At 38.0% G+C, this 20,157-nt stretch overlaps 1 long non-coding RNA gene across 1 annotated transcript in view; it reads right to left on the bottom strand.

Moving 5' to 3' along the window:
- The window catches only part of LOC112640860 (uncharacterized), a 32,560-nt gene that overhangs the window by 10,108 nt on the left and 2,295 nt on the right, over nucleotides 1–20,157 (bottom strand). Inside the window, exon 2 of the long non-coding RNA XR_003124305.3 lies at nucleotides 7,523–7,655. This is a non-coding gene — a long non-coding RNA (uncharacterized LOC112640860). The remainder of the gene's footprint in view (nucleotides 1–7,522; nucleotides 7,656–20,157) is intronic.

Below are 20,157 nucleotides of genomic sequence, written 5' to 3'. Positions count from 1 at the left end.
TTTGACACCGGCAAAATGCATCTGTGGACAGGCCTAAAGATCACGGCTACCTAAAGAATATCAGATATTTCCACCCTGAATTATTCAGCAACTATGTGTCAATCTGTACAAACTTCAAAAAAAGAAGGCCTCAGAAAGCATCCGTCTGTCCTAGCCATCAAACATTACAGCATAATGACCAGACTATAATAATTTATCACAACAACATCCAAAATATACATGAATTACATAGAATATTTTTAACTAAAGAATAAGCAATATAGTTGAGTGCTTTTCAATATTAGATGGAAAAGTGCTTGGATCATTGTGAGATCTGCCCTGCTTATCTTCATAGCCAGCTCGATCCTCAGCTTGTTCCCAAGATGCCTCAAGCCTCCTGCCACCATGTTCCCACCTGACGACCCAATTGTGGGAGCCCACCCTTCCACCCAAAGGATCCTCTTCTGGGTCCTACTGTCCTTCAGAATGATAGCTAATTTAATTCACTATGCACCTGTAACCAAATCCGAAGTGTTTGTGAAAGCAGGGCTTCTCACACTTGAATGGGAATACGGGGTACCTGGACATCTTGTCAAAATCCAAATTCTCATCCCATAAGTGGGGTGGGGCCACTGATTTTGCGATTCTATCGTGCTCCCAGGTGACATTCCTGCTGGTCCACAGATCACATTTTGAGTAGAAAGAAGCTGATTTTTTTTTTCAAGTTAGAGCAGTGCCTTTCCTGTCGTCTAGTCCATGGACTTAGTGCTTCAGGAAAAAAAAATTCAGATTTCTGGGCTCTATTCCAGATCTATTGAATCTGAATCTCTGAGGAATTAGCCTAGGAACTTGCCATTTTAATAACCCCCTTAGGTGAGTCCTGTACATCTTGAAGACTAACTTACTGGTTCATCTTCAACCCCATTCCTAGGGTTTCCGTGTCATAGCTAGATGTTTTGAGAGTTGATTTCTATAGGTATTATCCTAATCCAAAGGAGCAAGCCAAGTACTAGAGGCAACATAAAATGACAGGGAAGGTGGGAAATAGTTTTGGAAAAGTAGGACACAACTCATGAATGAAGCCATGTCTTCATTCTAAACAATAAAGCAGCCCTTTTATTTTCTCTGATGTAGGCAAGCTGAAGATTACATAAACTTCCTTGTGAATAAAGTTCTTTTGTGCTACTAGCAAAAGTAGAAATGTTTGCCAGAGTATGTGAGTCTCTGAGTATCTCACTTGGCTATCTCCAGCTTGCCAATTTTCTCTTATTGACATTGCTTCCACTTGCCATTACTTGGCACCACATGGCAGGTGCTAAGTCATTGCTGGTAATTACATGCTTCAGTAGAAACTTAGATCCTGCATGCTCAGGAGAGTGTAAAAGCTGTCATGAAAATTTAAAAATAGAGACTCAAGCATGTGGCCTCTCAAAAGATCTGCATGCAGCTTTCAACAGCAACATTTCAACAGAAGTGAACATGCTCCAAATTAAGCAGCTTTCTCCCAAAAATGTAAAGATTAAATGTATCCAGGTTAGTATTTTATGGAAATATCTGCCAGAAAAAGCCATTAATGAAATGACTTCCTGTAAGTGCAGCTGCTGAAAGTACCCCACAAACATACAGAGATAATAGAGCATTTATCCTCCATTCATGCTGTCACCTTTCCCCCCTTAGAGAAGTCACTGGCTGATATCAATTCCACTCATTCACTTGGCTTAGAAGTTTGCAGATGGTTATGTTGAGCATATTGAGATATGTCTGAGAGGAAGTGATATTCTGAGTAATATTTCTTTGAGAGTTTACTTTCAGTGTTCTTCAAATGAGCTCGATTTTAAGCATGGTGTGTTTTGTTGCTCAAAGCAGAATCTGGAAGTCAAGATTTCACAAATCCTATACAGAGGTGTGCAATTTAAAACTTTGACATTTTCAGAAATGTGTAAGGATTCAAGTCAAATTTGGTTTATTCTAAGTCATTCTGCTTAACCCTAGGGAAAATCAAATAGAGGAAGAATTCTTTGACATCAGGGAAGAGAAATAGTTATTGCTATATCTACATGAAGACATATATAGCAAAAATGAAGAGAAGTTAAAAGAGAAAAATGAATCTAGCTAAAATAGAACTCCTAAGCTGAGCACTAAATTTTCTTAACATACTTGATCCTGACTAAACAGCTCTTTACTTCTACTTCATTTCAATACTCTACTTCATTTTATAAATGGAATACTTTCTTCAAATGTATGTCAATAAATGAAAATTCAATTCTGTTTCCACAAAAAAAAAAAATAGTAAATACAGTTCTAAGGTGCCAACTTAGGCTCTGTGGGGGATGAAATTATGAAAAGAAACTATTAAAAAAAAAAAAGAAACTATTGTCTCAGGATCATTGTGACCTAGTGCCTGGGGCGGGAGGAGAGGGTTGTTAATAAGATAACCCTACCAATATCTATTTTAAGATAAGTGATGTAAGAGGATAGAGAACGTTAAAGTGATTCAAAGAACGGGTGTCTTTGGGTTGGGAGACCAAGAACTGCTTGTGGAGTAGATGCTTTTTCATAAGATGCTTGTGCCAGAGTTTAGAAAGACGGATAAGAACATTGAAAAGAATTAGCAGACACTACAACAAAAATATAAAGGTTGGAAAGCATAGGATGGGGTTTGGCTGAACTGTGTGGGTTTGGTTTCCTGTCAGGTTCAAATAAGGAAGTGGAGGGACAGCTAATGAAAGAGTAGGAGGCCACGTTACACGGGTTGTGGCTAGTAAGCTTGAGGACTCTTTTCATGACTCAACGATGGAAAATCTTTGCATTGCAGTAAATAAATGGCATCACTAGTCTCTCTATATGATGGATTATGTGTGAGGAGAAGGCTAGTGAGGAAGTTACTACAAAAGAGCCATATCGGGATCCCTGGGTGGCGCAGCGGTTTGGCGCCTGCCTTTGGCCCAGGGCGCGATCCTGGAGACCCGGGATCGAATCCCACATCGGGCTCCCGGTGCATGGAGCCTGCTTCTCCCTCTGCCTGTGTCTCTGCCTCTCTCTCTCTCTGTGACTATCATGAATAAATAAATAAAATCTTTAAAAAAAAAAAAAAAAGAGCCATATCGAGAAGATAGAGGAAGAGAAAGCCAAGGAAGAATCAGATGGATTCATTTTGAGACATTGAGATAGAAACTATTGAACTCGGTAACAGGTTGGATATAAGTTTAGGTGCTCAGATAAGCAGGAGGCGTGGGAGAGGAAACTCAAAACTGGCTTGGGATTTCAAGTTTAGATGACTAAGAAAATACAGTATTTTTTCCAAAAAAAATGTACAATTGAAAAGTAAAATGTATAAATAGAAATTTTGCCATTTTAATTCAAATTTAAAAAGGTTTCCCTCATTGTTTTGTTTGACTTTAACAATCTAGGCATGCCTGGGTGGCTCAGTTGGAAGAGCATGGGACTCTTGATCCCAGAGTCTTGAGTTCCAGGTCCACACTGGGTGTAGAGGTTACTTAAATACATAAATAAATAAACTTTAAAAATCTAGATAATTACTTCAATTATATCCTTTCTATATGCTAGCATACATGCAGTCTTTAAAAAAAAAAAGGATTTTATTTATTCATGAGAGAGAGGCAGAGACACAGGCAGAGGGAGAAGCAGGCTCCCTGCGGGGAGCCCGATGTGGGACTTGATCCCAAGACCCAGGGGTCATGCCCTGAGCCAAAGGCAGATGCTCAACCACTGAGCCACCCAGGTGCCCCTGTTCGTTTGTTTTTAAGTAGGGCTTGAACTCAAGCAACACTGAGATGAAGGCCTGAGCTGAGATCAAGAGTTGGACACTTAACTGACTGAGCCACCCAGGCGCCCCTCATTGTGGTTTTGATTTCCCTGATGATTAGTGATGTTGAGAATCTTTCCATGTGTCTGTTGGCATCTCTATGTCTTTTGTGGAAAAATATCTATTCAAGTCCTCTGTCCAGTTTTTAATTGGATTGGTTTTTTGGTGATGAATTGTATATGTTCTTTATATATTTTGGATATTAACCCTGTATTGGATATATCATTTGAAATGCCTTCTCCCATCCAGTAGATTGCCTTTCTGCCTTTTTGTTTTGTTGATAATTTCCTCTGCTATGCAAAAGCTTTTTATTTTGATGTAGTCCCAATAGTCTGGTTTTGCTTTTCTTTCCCTTGCCTCAGGAGACATGTCTAGGAAAATGTTGCAATGGTTGGTATCAGAGAATTTACTAGGATTTTTACTTTCAAGTTTCACATTTAGGTCTTTAATCCATTTTGAGGTTTTTTGGGGTTTTTTTGGTTTTTAAAGTGTGTGTGTGCAGTCTTTAAAAGGTGGTAGTTTCATTCTTTTAGTAGCTACCTCATTTTCCCAGCACCATTTATTAAAGAGACTATCTTTTCCTCATTGTATATTCTTGTCTCCTTTGTCATAGATTAATTGACCATGTAAGTGTGTAAGTGTAGATTTATTTCTGGGCTCCCAATTCTATTCCATTGATCTATCTATCTATCTATCTATCTATCCATCTATCTATATTTTTTGTGTGTGCCAGTGCCATAATGTTTTGATTAACACAGCTTTGTAGTATATCCTGAAATTTGGAATTGTGATAGTCCAGCTTTGTTTTTCTTTCTCAAGATTGCTTTGGCTATTTGAGGTCTTTTGTGATTTCATACAAATTTTAGTGTTATTTTAGTTCTGTGAAAAATGTTATTGGCATTTAAATAGGGATTGCACCGAATCTGTAGATTCTTTTGGGTACTATGGACATTTTAACAATATTAATGCTTCCAATCCATGAGCATTCCATGTGTTTTCATTATCTTCAACTTCTTTCATTAGTGTTTTATAGTTTGCAGAGTCAAGGTCTTTCATCTCTTTAAGTTTATTTCTAGGTATTTTATTCTTTTTGATGCAATTACAAACGGTGTAATTTCTCTTTCTGCTACTTCATTTTTAGTGTATAGATATGCTACTGATTTCTGCATATTAATTTTGTATCCTGCAACTTTACCAAATTCATTTATCAGTTCTGGTAACATTTTTGGGGAGTCTTTAGGATTTTCTCTGTACAGTATCATACCATCTGCAAACATTTATAGTTTAACTTCTTCTTTACCAAGATGACTCCTGTTTATTTTTCTTATCTGATTGCTATGGTTAGGACTTCCAGTACTATTCTGAATAAAGTACTAACTTTGCTTTAATAAAACAAAAAACACAGGAACTGAGTTGACATATAAACAGACTATGAAGGAAATATTCCTTATTTTTTTAAATGTGCTTATATAATTTCATTTTTAGGAAATATTATATGAGTAAAAATTTGTTATGTAGTTTTTATGGGATATTTATTATCAAAATAAGAAATTCACTGATACAGGTAATATTATATACTTACTAGTACATTTTAAAGATATGATAAAAGTTAGGAATGTTTGGATGATCAATAATCTTTTCCTAAAATATTTTTGCTGTGTTAGGCACCATGTTAGAATTAGAGGTTTCAATCATGAAAAGGAAACAGGCCTGACCTAAGGAAAGTCATTGTCTGAAAGAGTAGAAAAGTCACTCAACCATTACAGAGTTTGAAATCTAAGGACACAGTGCAATGAGGTATAAAAGACAAGCACCTAATGCAGGTATATAGATCAGAGCAGACTTCTTCAGCCTCAGTGTAAGTAGTAAGTGGGCCAACTGAGAGAAGTGAGGTGGACATGGAAGTTCCCTGGCAGAGGAGATGCAATCAGAAGACCTGGAGGCAAGGAGCTGGACAGCAGAAAAGGTCGTGGACAGCAGTGGGGGAGGGGGTTGTAAAAGTAAGGATGGGAGGATGATGAAAAGATTGTGTGCTCTGTTCAAGAGTTTGGGATTCTACCCGGAAGAAAAGAGGTCATTCAAGTTTTAAGCAGGAAAGTGACACAGTCACGTGTGTGCATTATAAAGATGATGTCAGGTGCGATGCAGAGAAACAGATTAATTAGATTGAAAAAAGAAACTGACTTTGAGGATATTGCAGAATATAGAAAGAGATACTGGTGTCTTCTAAACACTTAAAAGTGGACATAGATCGGGCATAGTGAGACTAGCAGAATGTGGTAAATGAATAAATGTGGAGATAGGGGAAAGGGAGAAGCCCAACAGCAGAGCTAAGATAATATCAAATCCCTTAAATTGGGTAACCAGGAAGATGGTATTCACTACGATAGGATCAGTAGGAAAAGACTAAATCTGGGACATAAATGTGAATTGAACCTTATGTACATTGCATTAAGGATGCCTAAGCCATTCAATTAGAGGCATCCTGTAGACAACTGGACACACAGGTTTGAAGCAAAGAAAAAAGATCTGGTCCATAGACTGATCATCAGCATATATATGGCAATTGAAATAAAGGGAGTAAATGCGACGGTTCAGGGATACTATCTAAACTGACAAAAGGAGAAGGTAGAGGATGGAGCTGGAATAATACCAACAATTAATGCTAAAGAAAAAAAAAAAGTAGCCAAGGATGAAATCAGAAAATGAGAAGTAAAATGTGATGAAAGCCACAAGAACTGTTCTGAAAAATGAATGCATTAATGCTACTGAGTGGTCAAGGATGATGAAGAACTGGAAAATGTCTGCTAGACTCATTAGCAAGAATATTACAAACCAACATGGTAATAATGTACCTGTAGGCTAGTTTGCAGTGAATGACAGTGAAACTAGTACCTTAGCTAGTTTGCAGTGAATGACAGAAGGTAAATTTCAGAAAGCAACAGTAGACAACTCTTTTAGATAAAGCTTCAGAGATACTTAGCATATGTGCTGCCAAAGCAAGCACCAGCTTCAGAGATAAAGAGAGACATAGAAGAGACACAAGATTATCTTCTATAGTCTGGCATAGTTAAATGTTCATTAGAGATGAGAGTAAACAATGACTTTGAAGATACGGGATAGAATCAAAACAGCTTCCAGGTGAAATAATAAACTTTTAAGGGAGTGGGGGACTTTTTTTTTTCTTGTGTAAAAAAGAAAATGATGGGTTCAAATATTTTCTTAGTCCAGTGTATTAGTTTTCTATCGATATGTGAAAAATTACTATAAATTTAGTAGTTTACGACTATACAAATTTCTCATCTCACAGTTTCCAGGAATCTGGACAATGGAGCATCTCAGGGACTAACAGAGCGAAATCAAGGTGTTGGCTGGGGCTGTGTTCTCACCTGAGGTCCTATTCTAAATTCACTGGTTCTTAGCAGAATCTTGCTCCTTGCAGCTGTGAAACAGGTCCCTGCTCTACTGGTGGCTGTCAGCCAGGTGTTGTTCTAACAAGCTCCTTAGTGTGCCTTTCGTGTTGTCCTCTCTATAAGATGGCAATTGCTTCTTCAAGACCAACAAGAGAACATTTGCTGCTTCAAATCTAACCTGAGAAGGCCCCGGTCTCAATTAATGGCTCACCTAATTACATCAGGACCACCCAGGATAATCCCTTGTGATTAACTCAAAGTCAACTGATTTGCAACATTAATCCCACCAGAGAATTCCCTTTACCTTTATCATATAGTGTAACCTAATCACAGCAGTGACATCCAATCGATTCATAGGTCCCATCCTTATCCAACAGGAAGAGATACCACAGAACATGAACTCCAGGAGGGGGAAATCTGAGGGCCGTCTCAGAATCCTGCATAATACACATCAAGAAAAAGACCCTAAATCTTAACTACTCACTTAATATGAGGGTACTCATCTCTAATATTTAGATATGTCGTTTTATATCTATCTTTTATGGAAGTAATTCTCAGTATTAAAAGAATAAAATCTACAAAAGTACAAATTTACTATTTATTGAAAAAAAAAAGCAGCATCATTAAAAACTATTGGGACCCTCTTAACCTAAAGTTAGGCGAAGAGTATAATCACAGAGAGATCACATTAGCCCACCTAGAGATCTAAATTATGGCCTTCAGTGACATGAAAAAAGAGATAACAGGAAAATGAAGGCAATTATTGCAACTCTGATACAGCTTTTCCCACCTGTCTTAATGAAATTATCCTTGGGAACTTTTGCTCAGCGAAATTATCTTTGGGTTTACACTAATGGCTGACCCTCTTTGGTACAGTATAGACCTGGTGCTTAGCAAGGTAGATCCTCTCTCCCCATTCCCTCATCGGTATGTTCACAAGCACACTTGGTTCTGGACTTTCTCAGCACAGGCAAGGAAATACAGTGTCAGAGACTGTTCCCTTTGGATTCGGAATTTCTTTGGAAAACGAGTGGAAACTAACCAGATGAGAATTAGGTACCTGTTGATAATAAAACCTGATTCTACTCATACCAGCCCTTAAAACATTGATAGCACAAATGAATTGCCACTTACTTTATTCTTCCAGTATTGTACAAAATTAAGCCATAATAAAATTCAAAGGGAAAAACTGAGAAATGATGAAACAAATTTATCTTTGCTTGCATGTAATGTGTCCTGGAAATTGCAACACCTACCAAACAACAATATATAACACAATATCTCCCTCAGCAAATTAGTAAGATAACTCGATTCTAGGACTGTCCAAACAGCGAAATACAGTGCCATTATCAATCTACAGTGTCTTCCGGGGTGTGGAAAGAGGATGAGGGTGGGAATGCAAGTACATCTAATTAAGATATATTTGCCATACATGATCCATGAAAATAATGTAGGAGAGATAAGAGAAGGGAAGATAAAAATAGTACTTCCCAGTAGTTATTAAATCCCCATGTTGTTATACTCGTTATGGTGGATACTTTAATTTTTTATTTACATTCAATTTAGTTAACATAAGTTTCAGGGTAGAATTTAGTGATTCATCAGTTGCATGTAACACCACTGTTCATTACATCACGTGCCCTCCTTAATGCCCGTCACTCAGTTACCCCATCCCCCTACCAACCCCCGACCCAGCAACCCTCAGTTTGTTCCCTACAGTTAAGAGTCTCTTATAGTTTGTCTCCCTCTCTGTTTTATCATATTTTATTTTTCCATCCCTTCTCCTATGTTCATTTGTATTGTTTCTTAAGTTCCACAAATGAGTGAAATCATAAGGTATTTGTCTTCCTCTGACTTATTTTGCCTAGCATAATACCCTCTAGTTTATGATGGATACTTTAAATACATTGTCACTGACCTTTCCAATGCCCTAGCAGGGTAAGTATTTGTCTCAATCTTTAAATTTTTACAATAGGCAGAGACAAGTTAAGAAACTTACCCAGGGACACAGAAGCAGTGAGAAGCTGTAATGTGTCCCCAAGTTTAGCTGACTTCAAGGCCCGTGCGATTTCTCATATATCACTTTGCCTCGGGTAGGAAGGAGTGCTAGTGAGGAGCCTGATGTCATATGTCTCCAGAGCATTGGAGTAGCACATGCTAAAATAACTTCAGACTTTTCTGGTTGCTCAGTGACCTTGTTTTTTAGAGAAGTGCCACAAAACATAAATGTAATATGCCCTATTGCCCTGCATATGATGAGATTATATCCTATAAACTGGTTTATTTTCATAATAATATTTTTTAGTAAGACAGATTTTAAAAAAACAAATACTTTATCCATAAAGCATTTTATATCAGAGATTCCATAGGTGATCAAATTCTTGGATTTGATCATTTCTTTTTTTCCTGAGTTGTTTTTTTTTTAAGACCCCAGTTAAATAATGCTCTAAATCTGTAAGGCACAACACCTTAGCTTCCCAGGCTTCTTCCTATGGTTTAGCTTATACAAATCTGTACCATTTTTATTCTGAAAAAAAAATCATTATTTGAGGGAAAAAAAGACACATTATATCAGTAACGTACATATGAGTATTGGGAACAATTCTTTGTGTTATTATAGAGCAATATAATTGCTGTTTCCTCTAGTGTTTCTCTCCTTCCCCTTTGAGAAGCCAACATAAGAGACTTCTGCTTGCATGTCCAGAGCCAAAAACTTATTATGATTGCAGCCCTGCAAGGCAGTGCTGGGAACCAAACTGTGAAATTGTGATTCCTCAAGTGGGGTGTGGGAAGCCCTATGTACTGCTAGTTTTCTAATGGATTGAACCACACAATCACAGCAAATAGAAAACCCTGAAGGCTGATTTTGTGTGTGTGTTTATTTTAGTGGTGTTCAAGAGAAAACTAATCAAGGGGGAAATTTATTAAAACAAATGTTTCCGTGGCCAGGAGATGTCTGCTCTGACATTTGCTTTTCGTTGATGTTTGACATGCATTTTGACCATCCTCTTAAATTTTTATTTTTCCAAAGGATTCATTTTGACAGAGATTGTGAGGAAAGAAAAGTTGGTGGAATTTGTCAGCTGAATTTTGTAAAATTTTATAATAAATCCGATGGTTGGTTGCTCCTTCTCTTGGATAGGCTTGGGAATCAAATGGCCAAAATAATCAACCCTCCGTTCTACTTAACTTTTCTGCAAAAACTATATAAAACAAGATAAATGGTTTAAAACCAACATATAGCATCATTCCTTCTATTGAGCTTCCATATTTACAAAGGGAATTGTGGAGCTCAAGAACTATCTGATGAAAGCTGCAACTTGGATGAGTTAGTGGATAAAACTTCAACTTGCAACTTCAAGGAAATTTATCTAAAGCTATGACTCCCTAAAGTAAATAAATTCATATCAGTTGAGTCCTATCTATATTTGATATATGTTCTTATAACAAAAAGGGCAAACTCTTTTTTTTTTTAGGATTTTTTATTTATTTATTCATGAATGACAGAGGCAGAGACACAGGCAGAGGGAGAAGGAGGCTTCATGCAGGGAGCCTGACGTGGGACTCGATCCTGGGTCTCCAGGACCACGCCCTGGGCCAAAGGTGGCACTAAACCGCTGAGCCACCTGGGCTTCCCCAAAAAGGGCAAACTTGCTTGTAACAGGACTCTAAAGTGAGCAATAGGTCTGTAATTTTAAGTCAGACGATAGTATTTTAACTTGGTATAGGCCATGGCATGAGATGAGCATAACTCAAGGAACAAGCAGTGAGTGCTCATATGCATTTAAGTGTGAAGAGTAACCAAAGAGAACAGCCATGAATCAGAATCACTCAGTCATTCCTTCTTGATTCTTTTTCCCCTCTCTCTGCCATGTGTCTCTCCAGGTCAGATTCTCTATAAATATCCCTCCTCTTTTTTTATTCTTTGATCTTTTAGGCTCTAGGACAAGGATTAAAAGTTAGTAGTGGGTGTTTGCTAGGTCATATGTTAAGAGAAAGTAGGAGTGTGTTTGAGGAGTAAAATTGGAGTAAAACATTATTTCTTACACATCACTCCTTCAAAAAGGTGACCGGTGAGAGGTTCTCAGGTAACCTAAAACCTAGCCTGTATTTGAGCTTAAGTCTCCCCCCAGCACCAGGGAGCAGAAGTATTCTCAGAGTGTTCGATACGAGTCCTGTTCCTGGGGTCATGGGTGATGTAGGGGCCTATTCCCCTGTATTCATTTACCAAAGTTTGGTCAATATTAATGATACTCCATTAAAAAATAAATACTTTTAAAAATGGATATTATTTTAAAGAAAGGATATGACAGGTAAAATAAAAGTTAACATTATTCATCATTGAAAAACAGATTGTAAAACATCATTAAAACAGTGGAGATTATTGAAAGACAGAAATAAAACAATAATAATTCAGGTTACACTTGTACACATGTGTGTATGCACATATCTATAATATATTTATGTATTATAAGTGTTTCATCATAAATGTAAAGAGAGAAGCTATTTTAAAATGATGTGCAATAAATGTTGATAAAGGAGCTATATAAAAAGATTGACAAACTACATTATATAAATATGTATATTTATAATGATAATAAAAGTGATTTTACAGAAAAGGAAACAGAATGATATAAATATTTGTTGCAAATTATATGTACATAAAAAACAATATCTGTACCATATAAAAGGCTTATGCAAATTAGTATGAAAAATGACACTAAAATGTAAAAAAGGATATGAACAATTTAAATTAATATTAGTAAAGTAAAAAATCTATATATAAAAATGTTCAATTTTGGGGGATGTAGCTAGCTAAGTCCTGGCCAATGTGCTATGAGTCAGAGTGCTATGCGGCAGCTTCCTGAATCCTACCTCAACAGACAGCCGTCACAGGCCTTCCCTAATTTCTATGTTCCTTAATCCTGCTACCTCGGCTTCTAGAAGCCACCTTAGACCAGCCACCATGTACAGTTGACAAAGCCATATGAATGGAAGGAGTCTGAGTCCTTCAAGACAACATAGAGCAGAGTCATACTCTCAATCCCATCTCTGGCCTTTCTCTATGTGAAAGAAAGTAAGCAATAAACTATCTTGCATAAGCGGTTAGCTTTCACTTTTCTGTTACTTAAAGCAAAATCTCAACCTACTAAATGCAATGAGGTTACCTCAAAAGCCAGCTAGTTGCAACATTTAAGTCATAATCACTTGGAAATAACTGAGAACCAAGTAGGGACAACAAATATGAGGGCAGTATGACCCCAAGATTGCCAAAGTTGATCCTAGAGCATTCAAATTAGTTGATAAGATCAGGGCCTCCTACTTCAGGCATCCTCAGCTAAGGTGATGAAAAGTGGTTCTTCGGGGACAAAAAAAAAAAAGTTAGATATACAATACTTTGTGGCTTTCCAACATGCCACAGTACAGATAGAGACCTATGATAAGTCTATGGCTTTAACACTGCATCGTGATGGGGGCAGTGATCATGGAAAAAATAAAAGACCAAGGAACATTGCTGAATGTCAGCATCCTCCCCTGCTTGTTCTATCAAGCCAATTGTATTTATTCTGTTGGATTCCATAACTTCCTCAGTTAGCAACTTGTCCTATTGTTTCATTCCTGATTATTTATTTTTCTATCTTCCCACTGGTTTTAAGATTATGATTTTGGGGGGCACCTGGGTGGCTCAGTTGGTTAAGCATTGACCTTCAGCTCAGGTCATGATCCCGTGGTCTTGGATCCAGCCCCACATTGGGCTCCCTGTCCAATGAGGAACCTGCTTCTCCCTTTCCCTTTGTCCCTCCCCCGCTTGTATTCTTTCTGTCTCTAAATTAATTAATTAATTAATTAATTAATATTTTTAAAGAGGATTATGATTTTTGATTCTGCATTTACAACACACTGCTTGGCACATAGCAACAGCACAAAAAATGTGAATGGCTGAATGAGCCACCAAGGGGCATTTTTCCTGTAAGTCTAATGCTCCAGCAATTCTCACTCATCAATAGACATAACTCTCCCTTTACTTGAGTAATGACAAATGAAAACCACTGAGAGCACACAGCATTGCTCAAAAAATATGTCAAATACGTTGGTAAAAGAATCCAGTACAGCCACAAGAACACCTTCATTTTTACTTATTTTTACCAATTTAGGTTTTCCTGTTAAAAAGAAAAAAAAAGATTTAATCTTCATATTCATTACTACATAGCATTTTCTCTTTTAATCTCAAAGATCAAATTGATTTGAAGTCTGTTATTTTAACAATAGGGCAGAGTTTGATATTTGGAATTTTTATAAACATTTCTGAAAAGGCCACAGCTAAATAGAATCTAAGCTTTTCTAGTTTACAGGAAATATCACAAACATTATGAACTCAAATCTTTTTACTAGTGGTTTATGCTACCAATGGGGCTCAATCATGCAGAATAATTCCACTTAAAAATAGTTACCAAACACCTAGTGCATGTGAAGTGTTGTGCAAGGCCTAGAGGGGATATAAAGCAAAATAAAGCAGAGCCCATCTTCAAAATTCTTACATTTTATTTGGGAAACTGCCATGTGAGGTAACATAGTTTAAGTGTCATGCACAATATACATACAGATGTTTGAGAATTTGAAAGAAGAGCATGTAAAGTTCATGTGAATAAAATCTCATGGATAGGTTGGCTTTTGAATCATGCTTTGCAGTTGGAAGAGGATTATAAAAGAGGGAGGTGGGGAGATAATGCATGACAGACTGAATAGCACAGAACCAAATAATAGTAATAATAATAATAATAATAATAATAATAATACTTTTCAAGAAGAGTGCAAGACCTTGGATTTATATGTACATTAAATTTGAGAAGCAGATTTAGGCATCTGTAGCTAAGTGAGAGAAAACAAGTAGCAAAGTAGTTTGGAGCCTTTCCTAAAGAAATTACTATGCTTTGACAGAAATCCACCATTAGCCAGTGGGGACCATTGGCAGCCGTTATCCAGTGAACAGGAGCTAACTTGCTTAGGCAAATTAGCTTAACGTATGTTTGTAGAGTAATGTACAATGACTTTCAGAAGCAGGGAGACCAGCAGTTCATTCTTGCAATGGCCTGGAAAGAGTTAATACAAGATATGAATTAGGATTATAGGAACAAAATGCAAAAATGAGACTGGATGAGAACACTTTTCAGAAGTAAAATTTGCAATTCTTGACAGCTTTTGAATTTCAAGGGCAAGGGAATAATATATGACAAGAAAAAATGATTACTAGGTTTTGAGCCTGAGTAACCAGGAAAAAGATGTGACATTAATAGAAAAAGAAAAGTAAGGAGGTCAGGTTGGTTTAGGGTGTTGTGAGTTTTCTTTTTTTTTTTTTTTTTTTTTTTTTGTTGTGAGTTTTCATACTTGGACATATTAAACTCGATAGACCAGCAAATGTCAAAATGAGCTTATTTACCAGGCAGTGAGAAACGCCATCTCCAGTAGTTGGGAAAAGGCCGAAAATGCTATAAATTATGTAAGCAGAGATGATTGCGGAAATATTTGAAAAAAAAAAAGAGTATGGAATGAAAAGTAAACGCATCCAGGAAAGAAATTTGGAGATTGCTAATTTCAAGAGATAGGAGAAAGAGACCGAGCAAAAGTTCCCACAGGATATGCGGGGGAAACTAGACTAGAATACACCACCAAGACAAGAAAATCTGCTTTTCCAAGAGAGAATCAGCCAGCATGGCAAAGGTGCCCAGGGGCCAGGTAAAAGGATGCTACCTTATGACAACTGAAATCAATTTTGGTAATCAAACACTCATTACAATTGTAAAGCTCTCTTAGAGCACGGTAGCAACTGCTTTTCCCAGTGTCACTGAAGCACCACAAAGCATTTGGTAATGCAAAACAAACACGAAGGGATTCTGGTACAAATATCGATGCAACAATATTAACACGTTCCCGTTTATTTGGTATTGTATCTGGGACAAAAATAGTAATTTGTAGTTTCTGTACATGACTTTTGAGGATCCATATGGTAACTCTGTCTCTTTGAAGCCATTAACAAGCTGGGGAGGGTTTCGCTCATTGTCGTTACATGAATAATGATGTAAATTAACCTGCATCCTGAACAGAGTTACAAAAAAAATTAGCAGCTGTTGGACTTGCTTTGTAAACATCAGAAAGTCGTAACTTCTCCGGTTTCACTTCTTTTTCCTGTTGTATACTGCAAGAGCTGAAGAAACCTCTAAGGCATCCTAGGGACTTGATGTATATTCAATATATTCCTGAAATACCTTTTAGCTGGTCAACTTGCTTAAATAGAAGATGGATCTGATGGATTCAGGGAGTGAAAGCAGCAAGATGAAGAATGCTGCGATGAGCTGGAGGTCCCATGTACGTAGCAAAAAGGGTGAATTGGGTTCAAAATACTTTATTGGGGAGAGACTCCAGATACACGATAAGAGGCAGGAAATACAATAGAACATGCCCAGCCAGGCTCTTTTGCCCCAGGGAATGACAGATTGGAATAGCCACACTGGTCTTAAAGCAGTCTTATTTTTAGAAAAATGTTAAGGAAAAATTGACATCTTCTACTGGGGAATATCCTGCAAATATTAACATGAGATTATCAGATCTCTGCCACTGTTAAAAATAACACTTAATTATTTTTAAAAAATAGATGCACACACCCAGGTCCTTCAAGGGGACTCTCTCTTTCCAAAGAGTCTGGGCTACCTCATTACTCAGGGACTTAGAAGTCACTTGAAGCCCCGCCAGGGAAATGCGTGTCAATCCTAGCAAAACCACAAGCCATAGAAAACCTGGGCCTCAGGGCCCACACTGTAGAAAGCTCTCGTTCTACGGCAGGTAACAGAACTCACTTTGAGCACGTGTCAAAGACGGTTGCAAGGGACCGATTTACCGTCTATTCTCAAATATATTCAGTAATATACAAAAAAACATTAAACCAAAGCTGGCTTTTTCCTTGGCTTCTTAACTCTTACTAGCAGAAGCAGATAAGACGACTAACTGGACTAGCCCGTCAGGATAAGTGATAAATGAATGCATTGCTGGTTAGCCTCATAGCTTTTCTTAAACACAGTACTCGTTTCATTTATGGAAAAATCTGAAATAGCTGATTGGCCTTAGTGACTCTACCATTTGGTCAGCCGGTGGTACAGTTCATATAAGAAAGCACCATAAATGCTTTATTGTTCCCCTTGATATACCCTTTCACAAGGTAAGTATTGATCTCTTACATCTCTAAAGAAGTGACTAGTTAAATTCCATATCATTATAAATCTATTAAGGAGAAGCTAGACATGAGCCATGGAAGGAACCCTCAGATGCAGAGTCCCAAGCTCTTGAAGGGGAATGATGAAGACATGAGCTAGAGGCCAGGATGGTCATAAATATATACATATTTATGTATATGTGTATATAGAGAGAAATATATACACAACTACACATTATGAGCCTGAAAGCTCAACATCCTGACCTTAGAGCTTCCAAGAACTTAGGTTTTGGAGATCAAGAGCCACAGGCACAGAACAGGCTCCCTCCTCCTCCACCTCTCCCCCCACCCCCACCCCCGGGTGACCCCTAGACTCATTATAACAGGTTTGCATTGTGGGGACAGCTCCACCTACAGAGAAAGGCTGCCCTACGATGGATAGTAGAGACCTTGTAGGCCCAAAACTCCCCCTCCCAACCTGTGGAAGGAGTTCCCCAAATGATCAGAAGCAGATAGCAAACCCCTGTAGCCCAGCTCCTCACAGCCCAGAGAGACCCAAGAATACCCAACCCAGAAACAACCTAGGGGCTGGGTCCTCCTTGCACCCCCTCCTGCTCCCCTACCCTGCCAGTGAACTTGCACTTGAATAAGCTGCTTTGTGCTTGCTGCTTTCCTTCCCGCTGCCTTTATTGGAAGATGGATCCCCAGGTAAACCGCCTCCTGGGGAATCCAGGGCCTGAGACCCCCACTCACACAATGCAGATGCTCTCTCACCCCTAACAAACCTATGTTTTTAAACATATTGATTTCTAAAAAAATTAAATAAAATAAATAAAATAAAACAAACACATTGATTTCAAGACATGCATTTCCTATGCTTACTGGGGTTCAAATTGTCCTATATAGCTGACCCTTGAAAAATGTGTAAGCTAGGCTACTGACCCCTTGTGCAGCCAAAGATCTGCATATCGATCTTGACTCCTCTAAAACTGAACTACCAATAGCCTATTGCTGTCCACAAGAAGCCTCAATGACTGACACAAATTTCGCATATGTTATGTACTATATTCCTACAATAAAGTAAGCTAGAGAAACAATCTTGTTAAGAAAATCATAAGGAAGAGCAAAATGCATTTATAGTATTGTGCTGTAAAAAATCAAGGTAGGAGTGGACCGTTTAAATCTGCATCGGTCAAGCGCCTACTGTATCAGCCAGCGGGAAACTCTTCAGGTTAATGCGGAATTCCTTTTGACAAGATCATAAGGTCTCTGACATCTCCTTTGCTCCCGGTACAAAAGACTGAACAAACTCATCGTGTCCATTTCTCCATTTCTCTTAAAAAGTCATGAGGTATTTCAGCACACGGTTTGGTCACCAGAAGTGTGTGCTGCTGTTGGCAGAGTTGTCACTGTTCCCAGGCCTTCTCAGTGAAGAGTGCACATGTACACACACACACACACACACACACACACACACATTTATGTCTTTAAACTTATTTTGAAATAGCATGTTTTAACTTGGATCTGTTTTACAGGCATATCATTCTGGCATGCTTTTATTCTCATTCTCTTCGTATTTTGATGATTTGTAATGGGATTTCACCACAAATGCTTTTTTTGTTGTTCTTTGTTATATGAATCATTTTCCTGAACTTCTAGAAGGGACCTTCATTCAAAGAGTATCTTCTAACTCCACAGAGCTCCTTCTTCCAGTATTTGCATATAAGCGTTAGAAAAGATTTTCTACTTCTATTTCCCTTTCCTATTTTTACGCAGACATTCTTTTCTGTTTTCTGTCACTGCCCCTATCCTGACCAATACAATTCTACTTTTGGCAGTTTCTCCCTAGTAAGGAACCCTTGCCTGGTGGGAAATACTGATTAATCAGTTTCAAGAGTTGATGGGGCTGGGGGGCAGCTCCAGCTCCTTAAACTTGGCAATGAGTACCAGCTAGCTGTTTCATGGGTTCCTCTGCTCAGGTCCTATAGTCACTCCACTACTACCATACAATTTCTTTCAATGAAGATGTTGTTGCCACACAGGTTTTGTGACTGTTGATTTGTTTCCACTGCTTAAACTTTGAAATTCAAAGGAGTAGCATGTGACCCACTTTTGTTATATATAAACACTGACAATGAGCTTTTTTGAGTTTCTTTTCCAATTGTTGCCACATGCCCAGAATTTCCCAGGACCTGCTACGTTTAGAAACAGCTATGGATAGAGCTGGAGCTACAGATGTAGCTACAGATGCAAATAGAGTTTCAGGTATAGGTACAAGTCCAGATATAGATACAGACATAATTGGACATAAATATGTACAGATAAACATGACTGACAGAATAAGCATGGAATATATGTTATCTGCTTGATGAGACTATGTGTCTTTTTCTTTTTTTTTTTTTTTAATTTTTATTTATTTATGATAGTCTCACAGAGAGAGAGAGAGAGAGAGGCAGAGACACAGGCAGAGGGAGAAGCAGGCTCCATGCACCGGGAGCCCGATGTGGGATTCGATCCCGGGTCTCCAGGATCGCGCCCTGGGCCAAAGGCAGGCGCCAAACCACTGCGCCACCCAGGGATCCCCCTTTTTTTTTTTTTTTTTTTTTTTTTTGTCGCATAATAACATCACAGAAAACCAAAGCTAGTACTTGCAAGTCAATGAGAATTACTACCATCCTCTCAGGGGCGTTTGGCAGTGGCCACTTTTCAGCATCCCACTGGTATCTAGACCCCAGTCACATCAAGTTCAATGATCTCCTTCGGTTCAGCCTGTTGTACTTTTATCTTCTTTGTAATAGAGAAAATGGCTCACTGTTCATTCTTCTCAACGCTTTGGTTTTGGGCAAGAGTTCCATGTATGAGCTCCAGTTTCCTCAATACACATTAAAATGCAACTCCTACTATTTCCTTACAAACCTCTTTTGTCTGAACAGTGCCTAGCATTTGTTTTTCAAACATTCTTCAGCTTTCATGCTAACATCTAATATAAAATTATAAAAGCCTACTTTGGAGCTATCTAGTCAAAAATTTGACTCTTTCAGAGTCCTTCCTCTATTCTTTTTTTTTCCCCCTAGGACAACAGCCCTTATCCTCATGTCTCAATTGAAATGAAGTGGATAGTACTTCAACATGTTATCCATTTTCATTTCTCTACACAAAGGCTCCTCTCTGGAGAGTGACAATACACCTGTTTACAGTTGTTGCAATGTTGACTCCATTAGCCTGCCATTCAGTTAATATCAGACTTCTTCATAATTTTGAGTCCTTTATTATAGTATATTCATACCTATCTCATCAATTAAATTTTGGGCTATTGCTATTCTGAAAGAGCAGATGAAAGAAGCAACAGTAACCACTAAAATAACACTTGCATTTTAAAAAATCATTAAACAATAAATTGAGGAATGTAAACATTTAAGTGGATTTGAGCAGACCTCATTGGAATTAGGCAGTGCCAAACTGGCCATGGTTAGGAGTGCTCCACTGACAGGAACAAAAGGAAGACTTGCATAGAGAAGAAGCAGAAGCAAAAAAAAAAAAAAAAATTTAATTGACTACAGCTCAAGCAGTTGCTGTATTTGGGATGCCTTAGTTGGCTGTTTGTGATTGGTTGTCCTTAAATTTTGCTTTCTAAACCTTGAGGTCTTACAGGCTGAGAATCTGGTTTGCTTATGTAAGCAACTGAGGCATTAAAGCCACCTCAGCCTAATGATCTCCCTGGCTTTCTCCCCTTT

This window comes from Canis lupus, chromosome 33 (genome assembly GCF_003254725.2).
Source record: "Canis lupus dingo isolate Sandy chromosome 33, ASM325472v2, whole genome shotgun sequence".
Lineage (NCBI taxonomy): Eukaryota > Metazoa > Chordata > Mammalia > Carnivora > Canidae > Canis > Canis lupus.
The sequence above is the reverse complement of the archived record's forward strand: the minus strand, read 5'-3'. Positions and strand labels throughout refer to the sequence as shown.